The 14233-nt window shown below is 38.0% G+C and overlaps 1 non-coding gene across 1 annotated transcript; it reads left to right on the top strand.

Moving 5' to 3' along the window:
• Positions 1 to 12426: 12426 nt before the first annotated feature.
• On the top strand, positions 12427 to 12498 carry Trnae-uuc (transfer RNA glutamic acid (anticodon UUC)). The gene has a single exon. It is a non-coding gene; the product is annotated as a tRNA-Glu (tRNA).
• Positions 12499 to 14233: the final 1735 nt, after the last annotated feature.

Genomic DNA, 14233 nt, shown 5'->3' with positions numbered 1-14233 from the left:
GGTATGGTACTTTAACTTAAGCAAAGGTTTTGTTTTTCCACAAATTGACTATCCTGTCGAGATGTTAGAACTTGACCTACACAAAAACTGAACTTTTCTCCCGACGAAAGTTTTTCGGTGTGGGTGCTAATCCTATATTTAATGTGCAGTCTACTTGCTCCAAAAAGGGCATTGTGCTTTCGCAACCAAACAGGCATTTCCCACTTCAGTAGTAAGCCATTCCTTTGTGGAATTACCAGGATTTTCTTATTTGGTGCAGAGGTCAAATAAATTAGTTGACCTTCTTTTGTGGAAACTAGATTCTTATTGGGTAGTCCTAAGAGGTACACTTGTTTGCCGTTGCAGGAATAACAAACAAATCGAAACCATACTCGAAACATGTATTCTATAGAATAAAAAATTTAACTTTAAAATCTTCGAATGTTTATATAGATATAGACTAAAGAATCTTGTTTTCAAATTTTCTTAAGGGAAAATAGATGAGAATTCGGTCCTGAGTTTTATAGGGGGAAATTGTAGGCCTGTATGTCGCATACCCCCCCCCCCTTCCTGCTGTAAAATGATGTCCTCATTATTCAGTCTAATCTCCTTAAAATTTTATGTTTCCTAAGAATTCTTTATGGCAATTTAAAGGTTGCTTTAATAATTCCCTTACTACAAAATGACTATTTAACCACATCTATGGTGTTACATTGTGTATTTTTTTTATTTTCTTCTTACTCCTAGAATTTTTTAAATTATACTGCTACACCTCACATTAATATAAAGAACTTGAGCAAAAACATGGATTTACTCTGTGAATATCTAGTTTCAATTGTATTTTTTTAATCGAAATTATTTTTTTTTCTTTATAATTGAACTGTGATTTCCAACTGATCCAAAGTATTCGAAAACATTAAAGTGTCAAAATTGGATTAAAATTACATCATAATAAAATCACTACTGGCACATATGTCGAAATTTGTCACTAGGTTAATTGCATAAATCACTATTGGAACATTCTTTTATTTTTTATCACTAAGTTTATGTTTCTTGCTTTCACACCCCTGCCATAATCTTTATGTCTCTGCCAATTTCACTAATTGATTTGGTGTATTATCAGTCGTCCAAATTAAAATTAATTTCATTCTTTCACCCCATAGTACTTTACTGTTTACGTTTTACACAAGTTTGGTAATATTTATAGTGTTTATTTAAATGTTTATTTGATTTGCTTATGGGTAGTTTGACTTAGATAGTTGTCTAGACCTTACTTGGTATATCGATTTGTAAGTTAAGAAATGGGACTTCAGTGTCATCCTTTTTCAGGGTCAAAGTGATAAGAAGGCGACTAGATCACCACCTTTAAATCTATTTTCCACAATTACAATCGAAGAAAATTTGGAGTCTTAAGGAAATTAAGAAAGAAGTAGGTATAAAAAGGGAAAAAGAACAGAGTGCTGTCTGAAAAGAAGTTTTAAAATAAGGCACTTCAAATGTACATATATATAAGAACGATACAAATTTTCAAACAAATACAAAGTAGAAACAATACGGAAAATCATTTCAAGACAGTGGAAATCAATTCTATTAATATTTTGACCCATGTCCAAGGGCCGTCTTCATCACAGTACGAGAAAGAGAGAGAGAAAAAATATTTATAAATAAACTAAAATTAAAATGTGAGAATTAAAACTAATATTGTTTTTTTTTTAACTTTCTTAAGAACAGCCCTAACATCTTTACTTCAACGAAGTTCAACCAGGACTGACAAAAAGAATGAAGTGAGATGATAAATGCATTCAAACACAACAGAACAAAGTGATTAAATGCAATTTCTCAGAGCCAACCTTGCATTTTTGGCAGCCTGTATCAAAAGCCTATTCGGAACTTGTTCGATACTATTATAAATAAGTTTAGTAAAATGTTTTTTAGATCATTTTTAATTAAATTTGAGTAAAAAGAATTTATTGAGTACTCCCCAAAGTCTCTGTTCAAAGAAATATTATTCATTTTGAGACTAATATTGATTGATTCCCGAACCACCTGTTTTATCCCCAAATCATTAGTGATGAGTGAAGATTTTTCAAAAAGTATCACATGGGGGAATTATTAAATATATGCCAACCTAAGGCAGAATCAAAGGAGTTGGAACTACTTGACATGAATGCCCTGTCTGTTTTTTTTATGCTGTTGCGGCCGTTTTTTTAGATTCTGATGGGTCCTGCCAACATAATAATTCCCACAGTCACAATGTATTTGATAGACCCCTCTTTGGCGAGTAACCGGGGCCTTACCTTTACTGGAATTTAAGAAATTAATGATTTTAAAATTATTAGTAAAAGTTACATACAGATAATTTTTTGTGCAAATATTTTTTAATTTTGTTGTGATTTGTGCGATATACTGAAGGTAAACAATAATTCAGGGCATATCAGTAGCCCCACATTGTGAAATATCTTATTCGATTTTACAAGAATGTCTTTTTATTATACGGTTAATTATCTTATTGACAAAAGGAATGGGGTATCCATTGCCAAAAAGAATATCTCTGATAAAGTTTATTTCGGCATTTATATACGAATCGGAACAAATGTTTAAGGCACGATCAAAGAGGGAAGTTACAACTGCTCTTTTAACTTGTGGGGGGTTATTTGAATTAAAATGAAGATATGTATTGTTTTGTGTTGGTTTTCAACAGATAGTAAAATCCAGTTTATCAGCATTACGAATAATTAACACATCTAAACACGGAAGTTCATTTTCAATTTTAACTTCTAGGGTGAACTTCAAATTTTGGTCATAAGATTTTCCCTATTGTTTCTACTTTGTACTTGTTTGTTATGGAAAGGCAGTATGGTCTTCGTCGCTATTTTCGTCTAGCCTATGGGGAGCAGGTGACCTAAGATATATTTTATTTTATTAGTCTACAAACAGAAACAGATATATAACAAACAAAACAGATATATAACTTTTTTCAGAAAGAAAATCGCTGGAAACTTTTTTTGCGGGAAAACCTGTCCACTGTTGATTTTGCTCAAGTTGTTAGATTGGAAAGGAGTTTGTTTAGCCATGATTTTCGTTTGTCCGAGGAAAGCCTCTATAAGATATTGGAAAGCTTGAGAAATGAATCTTCGACGAGAAACCATATTTAGTCTCCAAAATTCACTCCTGGACCTGCTATTGTTAACCTCTCTTGTAAAACATTAGAGCCCCAGGAATTCGAAACACTGCAAAAAGGTCCAAAATTCTCTTTTCTACCGAAACAAGTTCCTGTGGCAGATATAGTTTCCTCTCTAGAGTCCGCTTTGCATAAACACTATCCATCTCTTTCAAACCCTGATGAAGTTAGATCTGGTCCTATAAATGCCCTTTATAACAGCCAAAAAAGGTTAAGCTTTCTACCACTTCCACACTGAAAAATTTGCACGACATAAAAATACTATCTAATTTCCCCAAAGACCCTTCTATTATAACAACTAAAGCAGAAAAAGCAATTCATTCGTTGTCATGAATATGACAGACTATGTAGAATACTCACCTTGCTTTGCTTGCATTAGTGTCTTATTTATAGTGTTTTATTTATTCTTCCTTGTATGAGTGATTGCTTGCTTGCTTGTACATATCGCTTTTTCTTTTTATAGGTGCTTGGGTTATAATAAACAATTAAACTTCTACATGGTGTCAGAAGTAACCAAGTAAAGATGGATTCAGTTCATTGCTCAACACCAACGATCGACTGGAATTCACAAAACTTGAAACATTCATGGAATAGATTTAAGCAGCATGCAAAATTAATGTTCAGTGGCCCCCTTAGTGGTAAAGCAGAAACTGTGAAATGCTCATACTTGCTCATATGGGTTGGTGAAAAAGGCAGGGATATATTTAACACCTTCACTATTGCTGACTCAGAACAGAATGTATCTGCATACCTGGCAAAGTTTGACACTTATGTGGAACCAATGGCAAACCCCATTTTTGCCAGATACAAATTTCACAAAAGGAACCAGGATGTTATAGAGACAGTTGAACAATATGTAACAAGTCTCAAGATCTTAGCAAAAGACTGCTCATTTGGGAATTCAGAAGATGAAATGGTCAGGGACAGGCTAGTGTTTGGTATAAGAAATGACAGAATCAGAGAAAAGTTGCTTACACAGGGATCAACACTCACTCTAACTACTGCCATTAACACAAGCCGAGCAATGGAAGAAACCCAAGCACAACTACTAACTATGAATGAGGCTGAGCACAAGACAGCTATCAAACAAGAAGTCGATGTTGTGAGCAAATATCCTGAATGTTATATGTGTGGTGGACAATATTCCCGTGGACACAAGTGCCCCGCAAAAGGAAAAACATGCTCGAAGTGTGGTAAGATCAACCATTATGCTAGAGTTTGCAAGAGTAAAACAGTTCACCAAATAGGAATTGCAGGAACAAGCTCTGGTTCTCAGGATATACATGCATTAGACTTCTCCCCTTGCTCGGGAAGCGAGTTGTATATTGATTCAATTCATTCAATGAATCAAACCAAAGACCAGCACATTGATCTGTACTTCAGTACACAAAAGAAGCACATCAGCTTCAAGCTTGATACAGGAGCAGATGCCAACATACTTCCACTTAAGGAATATGAGAGATGTTGTCCCCGTCCCACACTAAACAAAACCAACAGTATCCTGACAAGGTATACCAACGGGAAGTTGAACGTATATGGAGTGTGTGAAGCTGAAATTCAATACAAAGATAGGCCTGGACAGAAGCACAAATTCTTCGTGGTTGACACTCAGAAAGTGCCAATAATTAGTAGGCAAACCAGTGTTGATCTTGGTCTTGTCAAATTCATATTTGATGTGCAAACAATGCAACCTTGCCCTGATCGAATCAAGATCATGATAGACCAATACGCTGATGTCTTTGAGGGTATTGGCCAACTTCCTGGCGTGTGTAAGCTGACGCTGAAGGAAGGAGCAGTTCCTACAGTTCAACCCCCAAAACGTGTACCATTTGCATTAGAGAAAAGATTAAAGGCAGAACTCGATCGCCTGGAACAGATGAAAATCATTGAGAAAGTTACAAAGCCTACTGACTGGGTTAATTCTGTTGTAATAGTGGAGAAAGCAAATGGGAACTTAAGGATATGTCTGGACCCCGTGGACCTGAACAAGAACCTAAAAAGACCACATTATCCGATCCCAACATTCGAGAGCATCACCCAGAGGTGTGCTGGAGCTAAGATTTTCTCCAAACTCGATGCCACTAGTGGATTCTGGTCAATGATGCTTGATGATGAATCATCCGACTTGACAACTTTTAACACCATCTATGGTCGTTACAAATTCAAAAGGTACCCCTTTGGCCTAAACTCAGCACAAGACGATTTCCAGAGGAAAATGGAAGAGGCCTTTGAAAACCTCAATCTAGGCCTAATAGTCGATGACATAGTCATTTGTGGTGCTGATGATAGTGAACACGATGAAAGACTGAAGGCAGCACTAGAACGTGCGCGTGAGAAAAATGTGAAGTTTAACCAAGAGAAATGTGTGTTTGGTGCAGAGAGCATCCCATACTTTGGGCATCTTCTGACCTCGGAAGGAATAAAGCCCGACCCCGAAAAAACTCGGGCTATTACGGAAATGCCACCGCCAGAAAACAGCGAGCAGCTTCAAAAAACTTCTAGGCATGCTTAACTACTTGTCGAGGTACATACCAAACTTGTCCTCATTAAACAAAAGCCTAAGAGAGCTAGCACGGGCTGATGAGTACAAATGGAAACCAGCTCATGAAAAGGCATTTTCAAAGATAAAGTCAGCCCTTTGCAGCAACTTAGCATACTTTGACCCAAAGTGCGAAAACATAGAGGTAAAAGTAGATGCATCAAAGCATGGTCTAGGCGCAGTACTAGCAGTTGACGATAATGTTGTCGCCTTTGGCTCACGTTCAATGAGTGAAACCGAGCAGCGGTATTCACAAATAGAGAAGGAATTGCTGGCAGTTGTATTTGGATGCAAGCATTTCCACCAGTATATATATGGCAGAACCGTAACAATAACAACAGACCACAAACCTCTAGAAAGCATCCTTGTAAAACCGATATCCAAAGCACCGCCACGGCTACAACGCATGATGCTGTCAATACAGCCATATAGTTTGAAATTTGTATACAGACCAGGTTCTGAAATACCTGTGGCTGACACCCTGTCAAGGTTGCACACACCTGACCTCGACAATGAAAACGAGAAACAAGTAGAAGTCTTTGTCCATACACTCTTCAAAAACTTACCTATAGCTAATGGGAAAATGGAAAAAATCAGGAATGCAACCTGTACTGAATTACGAAAATTAAGCCAGACTATACTTTATGGATGGCCCCCATCTCGACGACAGTGTGATTCCAGCTGTTTGGCTTTCTGGAACTACAGAGACGAACTTGTAGTCAAACAAGGCATAATCTTGAAGGGGACAAGAGTTGTAGTGCCCCCATCCATGCAGCATGAGATCCTACAACAATTGCATGTATCACATCTTGGCATCGCCAAAACCAAGCAGCGCGCTAGGACTGTCGTATTCTGGCCTGGTATCACAAAAGATATCACTTCATATATATCCCAGTGTGATGCGTGTAATGCCTTTCATGACAAGCAGAAGCAAGAGCCGCTTATATGCTCAGAGATCCCAAAGCTACCCTGGGAACACATTGCCATTGACATCTTCAACTGGCAAAATCGCCAGTATCTTATCACTGTCGACTACTATAGTCGATTCTTTGAGCTTGATAAGCTCGACTCATTTACATCATCAGCTATCATTGTTAAATTAAAGAGCCAATTTAGTCGCCATGGAATACCAAAATTACTTACATCTGATAACGCTCCAAATTTTCTTTCATCAGAATTCGAGCAATTTGCCAAATTATGGGACTTTAGCCACGAAACGAGCAGTCCGAAATATCCACAAGCTAATGGACTTGTTGAAAAGACAGTCCAAACTGCCAAAAAACTCATGTCAAAGGCACTAGAGGACAAATCGGATCCATACTTAGCAATCCTTGAATATCGAAACACACCAATTGATGATAGTCACCATTCACCTGCAGAATTGCTGATGAGTCGTCAGCTTCGTTCCGTACTACCGGTGATTTCATCACAACTCGAACCAAAAATAGTGCCTTACTCGTCGTTTGAATTCAACAAACAAAAGAAACAAGGAATTCAGAAATCTTACCATGACCGAACAGCAAAATCACTGACTCCATTGAAGGAAGGGCAACCAGTTTGGGTCAAACTTAGTGACAAAAAGAGGTGGGAAAGAGCATTGCTAATCAAAGTTTTTGAAGATGCTCCCCGCTCATATCTGGTGAAGACTCAAAATGGCTCAACTTATCGGAGGAACCGACGACACATCAGGCCCCGAATGAGTCCAAATGATGATCCTCTAGGGACCGAAACAGATAATACTCTTCATCCCTCACCAAGACCCATCTTCGATGGCCCATCATTTGGAGCTGGAAACGTTTCGCCATTTGGAACCACACCGTTGCCACAAGTACTCTCGGATCCGTCATCTCTAGAGCAAGCATTAACGTCTCCTCTTGCCCTTAGAACTCCAGGGCCTATAGCTGTACCTCCACAGAGCAATGAGGATGTCTCTACTCAGATGCCGAGAGATACCAGATATACCACTCGTTCTGGTCGGTTAGTCAAACCTGTCATTCCCTTGGATCTTTGAAGCAGTAGCTTATAAAGAAGAGGAGATGTAGAATACTCACCTTGCTTTGCTTGCATTAGTGTCTTATTTATAGTGTTTTATTTATTCTTCCTTGTATGAGTGATTGCTTGCTTGCTTGTACACATCGCTTTTTCTTTTTATAGGTGCTTGGGTTATAATAAACAATTAAACTTCTACAGACTATGACAACAAAATTATTTGGCATTTAAATGACACATTTACATATAAAACAATAACTCATGATCTTACTGATCAGTTTGTTAATATGATTATAAATGAATTAAAGCAGCTTAAACAAAATGGTAAAAACACCCCACAATTATACAATAAATTCCCTCGTGGTAGTTTCTGTCCCAAACTCTACAGTTTCAAAAACACAGAAACAAGGTATTCTTTTAAGACCTATCGTAGTTGTACTAAAGCCTCGCTGCCAATATTGGGAATTGACTTTGCGCAGCTTTTAAACCTTTATTGTATTCCCAAAATTCCTATATTCGTAATTTGGCAGATTTAGTTAAAAACTTAGTAACACAAGTATTTGAGAAAACAAAATAACTAGTAGTTTTGACATTGTTTCTACGTATACAAATATAGATTTGACTATTTCTTAGGAATTATTAAAAAACAAAATAGAAAAAAATTACCTCTTAATCGAGGTCTCAGCGACAGGAATTAATTGTGAAGTTTTAATAACTCTGGTTAAAATTTGTAATAAGTTTCGCGATTTCAATTTCGTGATTATTTTTATCAGCAAAAAAATGGGTTACCCATGGGGGCACCTTTATCCAGGCTAATGGAAAAAATTTATGTCGAGAACCTTGAAAATTGGGCATTAAATTCTTATTTTTTAAATCACGTCTTTTTGGGTCGTTATATGGATGACGTAATTTCACTTTGGAATTATGGGGAAGCTGAAATTCGGGGCTTCTTAGATCATCTTAACACTTATTACCAAAATTTGCAGTTCACCCTAGAAGTTGAAATTGAAAATAAACTACCGTTTTTAGATGTGCTAATTATTCGTAATGCTGATAAATTGGATTTTACTATCTATTGAAAGCCAACACAAAACACTAGATATTTTCACTTCAATTCAAATTAACCCCCACAAATTACAAGAGCAGTTGTATCTTCCCTCATTGTTCGTGCCCTGAACATTTGCTCCGATTTGTATATAAATGCAGAAATGAAATTTATCAGAGAGATTCTTTTGGGTAATGGATACCCCATTCCTTTTGTCAATAAGATAGTTACCCGTAGACTAAAAAGACATTCTTGTAAAACCGAAGAAGATATTTCACAATGTAAGGCTACTGATGAGCCCTCAAATATTGTCTATCTTCCGTATATCCCAGAAATCACAACAAAATTAAAAATATTTTCACAAAAAATAATCTCTATGTAGTTTTTACTAATAATTTTAAAATCATTAATTTCTTAAATTTACGTAAAGATAAGACCCCAGTTACTCGCCAAAGAGGGGTCACACCCCAGACCCCAGTCACAATACCTTGTGACTGGAAATTACTATGTTGGCGGAACCCATCAGAATCTAGAAAAACGGCTACAACAGCATAAAAAAGACAGACAAGATATTAATTTCAAATAGTTCCAATAACTACTTTGATTCTGCTTTTGGCTGGCATATATTTAATAATCCCTCCCACGCGATACTTTTTGAAAAATCTTTACTCATCACTAATGGTTTGGGGATAAAACAGGTGGTTCGGGAATCCATCTAATTAGTCTCAAAATAAATTTTATTATTTTTTTGAACAGACTTAGGGGAGTACTCGCTAAATTTTTTATGCTCAAATTTAATTAAAATGATCTTACAAAACATTTTACTAAACCGATTTATAATAGTTTTGAACCAGTTACGAAAAGGCCTTTGAGACAGGTTGCCAAAAATGCAAGGTTGGCTCTGAGAAATTCTATTTAATCACTTTGTTCTGTGTTGTTTGAATGAATTTATCATCTCACATTCTTTTTGTCGGTCCTGGTAGAACTTCGAAGAAGTAAGGATGCTAGGGCTGTTTTTAAAATCATTTTTAAAAAACATTACTAGTTTTAATTCTCACATTTTAATGTAAAGTTGTTTATATATACGTATTTTTTCTCTCTCTCTTTCTCGTATTGTGCTGAAGACGGCCGTTGCACATAGGGCCAAAATACTCACAGAATTAATATCCACTGTCTTGAAACGATTTTCCCTATTGTTTCTACTTTGTATATGTTTGCTATGGAAAGGCAGTGTGGACTTCGTCGCTATTTTGATACAAATTTTGACTTAAAAATGAAAATCTATATATATATATAAATAAGTTTTTTGTCAACTGACGTCATGTTTGTCAATGGACGTCATTATAAGGATTGTGTCTCGTTATGGAAGAGGAGCTTCTGCCTAACAATAATAAAGTGACCTTTAAGAAAAAAAAATAACAAGAGGACCTAAAAAACAATGAGGCATTTGCTCTTAAACTAAATGATGAATAACCAGAGTTGAATACAAGCAGGCTCCTTCAATTGGAAGGGTGACATACGAAAAAGATGCAGGAGAGGGTTTTATACACGGTATACCACACGAATACAAAATCGAAAGAGGAATCCCAAAAAATGGCGTATAGAGTTAAATTAATGGAGGATTTCAAGAAATGGGCTTCAGGCTTCGAGGACCCAAAAACAAAGAAGTTCACAAATCCGTTTGGGTGTAACCAAAAGATTGTCTTCTTTGTGCTGGAGGGGACAAAATACAAGTGAGAAAACTTCAACTCCACCCAAAGAGTGGAGCTATTCTTTGCAAAGTTGGCAGAATGTGAAATGCAGGGAAGCTCGCGAAATAAATACACCCAGGGCTTAGATTTTATCACCACACGCGGTAAAGAGGGATCGATGAACTTGGATATAGCATACATTAACTCCGTCGTAAAGGCCCTTGGCCATTTAGACAAAAGGCAGTGTTCAATGGTGACGGCTAAAAAGAGGCGTAAGGAACACCAGTGGGCTTTCAACCCCCACTCCTTCAATAGCGAGGATTACCGAAAGACGAAGGATGGCGCCACGGATTTCATGGTTCCTGGGCTCTGGCGCTTGTCAAGGAATAAACTTCGTAACGAGGATCTACCAAACTTGACGGCCTAACGTTTGCTTCCAGGTGTCCTTCATGTTTCGTCATCAGCCTGGCGTCCCTGAGAATATGACCGTTCAGAAATTCACGAACCAGCACTTAGTAGAAGAAAAAGGAATGTACGTGATCCTCGTGGAGAAACACAAGACTGCAAGCATAAAGTCCACTGGTGTTGCAATCAGCCTTGAGGAAGAAACGATTTTTCGCCCATACATGAAATTGTTTCGGCCGGCTCTGCTCAAGTCTGGTTTGCGGGTACCACAAAACTTCTTATTGTCACAGAAGGGAGAAAAGCTGGTGAACGTCTCAAAAATATTGAATAGGTTTCTGGGGAAGATATTCCCGAACGGCATGAGGTCGGGGGTTAGTGTACCCCCCCCCCCCCAAACAACTATCCACCACCTAATCACGACCGTAAACAGGAAGGCAACGAACATAACTCAGGAACAGCGACAAATGATGTATTCTATATAATTTTCATAATTTAAATTTCCTTTCCAGGTGAGCTCCCCACTTAGCATAGTCAAAACTTGATGATGAATGTATTGTAAATTTGATTCAGGGAACAAGCTGCCATTTCGTTGAGGCTCTTAGCCACTCGTATCTCCTCCAGAAATGAATTAACTTGCAGGGCTGTTTTTCGTTAGAATGCCTACCTCTAGTTCATAAAAACTTTAAATCTAAGTGTCTAGTTCAAGGAGGCACACTCGTGCCTCTTTAAAGAGGCAAACCACGACATTGTTAAGCGATCTTCGGTTCCAGTGGTCGCAGAGGAATGAGGAGGGATGCATTTCGTAGCCCGAGCTCCAACTAAGAAACCTGCCAAATTTCATCCCCCTCCGACTTTCCCTTCATGGGGAAAATCTGGCCCAAAAGTTTCGACCCCCCAACCCCACCCCCCTTTAACGTTGTCCGATCGGGCTGAGATTCTCAAGTTAAGGTCCCCTAGGGCCCAGGAGCTTATCCGCGAAATTTCAGCTCGATCCGATAACTCCTTCCCTGTTTTCCAGAAACCACGCATAGCCACTTAATGTTCATTTTCTCCTTTTGTTTTTTTTTCGCCACGCCTACAGGTCACAGCCGACATCGGATCTGGGTGTATGAAGACTCATTCGACGCGGAATTCTCCGAGTAATTTTGCTTGAAAGTTTCGTTGGAAAATCTTAACCCCCCGATTTTCTAGCTGAGAAAAACCCCATTTCCCCATAAGAGCCCAAGTTAAGTTTTTTGTTGTAAAAAGTTACGAATTTCAACATTCAAGTACATCAAAATGATCAGCTCGACATGGTGAGACTCACTGAAAGCTTCAACAAATTCTGTCTTAATCCGTAAAATGTTTATTTGAGAAAAATGACAGAAACCCTTTTTTTTCTGCCACGCCTACAGGTCACAGCCGACATCGGATCTGGGTGTACGAAGACTCATTCGACGCGGAAGTCTCCGAGAAATTTTCCTGGAAAGTTTCGTCGGAAAATCTTAACCCCCCGATTTTCTAGCTTAGAAAAACCCATTAACTGAATTTTTTTAAAACATGCCAAAGCTATGCGTTGTGAAAGATCATCACCTATTAAATTCTAACTATCTTTCAATCCCATATGGTCTAGTGGCTAGGATAGCTGGCTTTCACCCAGTAGGCCCGGGTTCGATTCCCGGTATGGGAATACTTTTTGCTTTCCTTTAAAACACATAATGTCATGAGCAAACTTGTTATAATGAGATGAGAAGCAGATCAGAAAGACCCATTGCTAGTGTTGGGGAATGTTTTAATTAAACGGTATATCAATATGACTTTTGATATTCGATATATCGATTTCGATATTTCTGATCAATTTTTTAATCATATAAAACTTGGGTTTGGCAAAATTTAATAACAAAATTTACAAATAAAGAGTATCTTGCACATTTTAATTTGAATTTTAATTGTATATTATTTATATATATAGATAAAATAAATAAACTTTCACTGCATGAGTGAACAATACAAAATTCCTGATTTGGAATTACTCGGGCTCAGGATAAAGAAAACAAACTACAGGTTATTTTTTGCTATTCAAATCAGCAACATATCAATATTTTCCCCTCATAATTGGTTATGCCTTTTAGTGATAAAATAAAAAAGCGTGTTTTTTTCAACTGAAATCAAGTAGCAACATTGAAACTTAAGAACAAAAACTTTCCCGTGTATAAGGGGGATAACCCCTACTCAATACCTCACTTTACGCCCCCCACAAAAACTCTTGACACAAGGAAAATTTGTGCAGACACAGAAGCTCTAGTCGAGTACAATAGACTGCGACAAAAGTATCGTCCAGATCTGCCCCAGTTCGCAATACCAGAACCCTTCAAAGTTCCCACAGTTCCAGTGGCGAAACAGCAACCAGTTAAACGAAAACCGAGTAGCAGTACCAGCATAGACGTACCGCCAAAGAAATCCAAACCTGATGCAGCCAAAGATAAGCCCAAGACTAACTCAGCTCCCACACGGAAAGTGAAACCCACTACAAGTGAGGCGAAGAAAAAAGCGCCCACCAAGAGATTGAACGCGGAAGCAGTTGAAACCTCGTTTCCCACAAAGAAAACGCAGCACGACACAGCTGTCAAACAAAACTATCGCAGTGGCATTGGCCCGGGTAGAAAAGGCCTGAAAAATACAGACGGGTCAGCGTGCTATGCAAACGCAACGATGCAAAGCCTTTTTGCCATGCACTACAAGCTGTTCGAAGTACTTTCAGTTATGAACGGACCTCTCGCCGAAGAACTCAAACGATTGGCACTCAGTTCGCTCGGAAAGAATGAAACTATGGACACTGTGCGTAGCGTCCTGCTGCCACAGCACAACTACACAGGCAGAGATCAGCAATCGCTATGCGAATTCTGGTTCCACCTATTTGAACAACTCGACGCAGAACATCAAGCCAATGACATGAGCCCCCTTCGCTCCCTGTACCAGTTCAAGATTCATCGATTTTCTGTCTGCAACACGTGCCACTGGTCCAAAACCGCATTGCACCCAGAAGGTACTCCAGACTGTCCATTTCCGATTCCAGGTGTTCTAAATCCGAACGAGCCTGCGATCAACGAAATTATCGACAACAACGACATTTCTTTCAGTTCGGTTCTAATCCCAGAGCCACCCGGCGAAACATGTCCCAACGGTCAAAGAGAAATTTTAGTATAAATTCTACAATGGCAGAAGAAACAGCCGAGGAAGCTGCTCAAAGAAAAACTAAAAGAAAAAAAAAGGAAAAAAAGGAAAAAATTAAAAAAGGAAAAAAACTAAAAAGAAAAAAAGATATAAATCTAAAAATGCTACAAAACAAAACAAAAATGAAAAAACTAAAAAAGAAAAAAATGATGCATGTTTTTTTGTATGTTTGAGGGTTTGCATTTTTTTTT

Source organism: Artemia franciscana, chromosome 4 (assembly GCF_032884065.1).
Source record: "Artemia franciscana chromosome 4, ASM3288406v1, whole genome shotgun sequence".
Classification (NCBI taxonomy): Eukaryota; Metazoa; Arthropoda; class Branchiopoda; order Anostraca; family Artemiidae; genus Artemia; species Artemia franciscana.
Note: the sequence above shows the minus strand (reverse complement) of the source record. Positions and strands in the feature narration are given on the sequence as shown.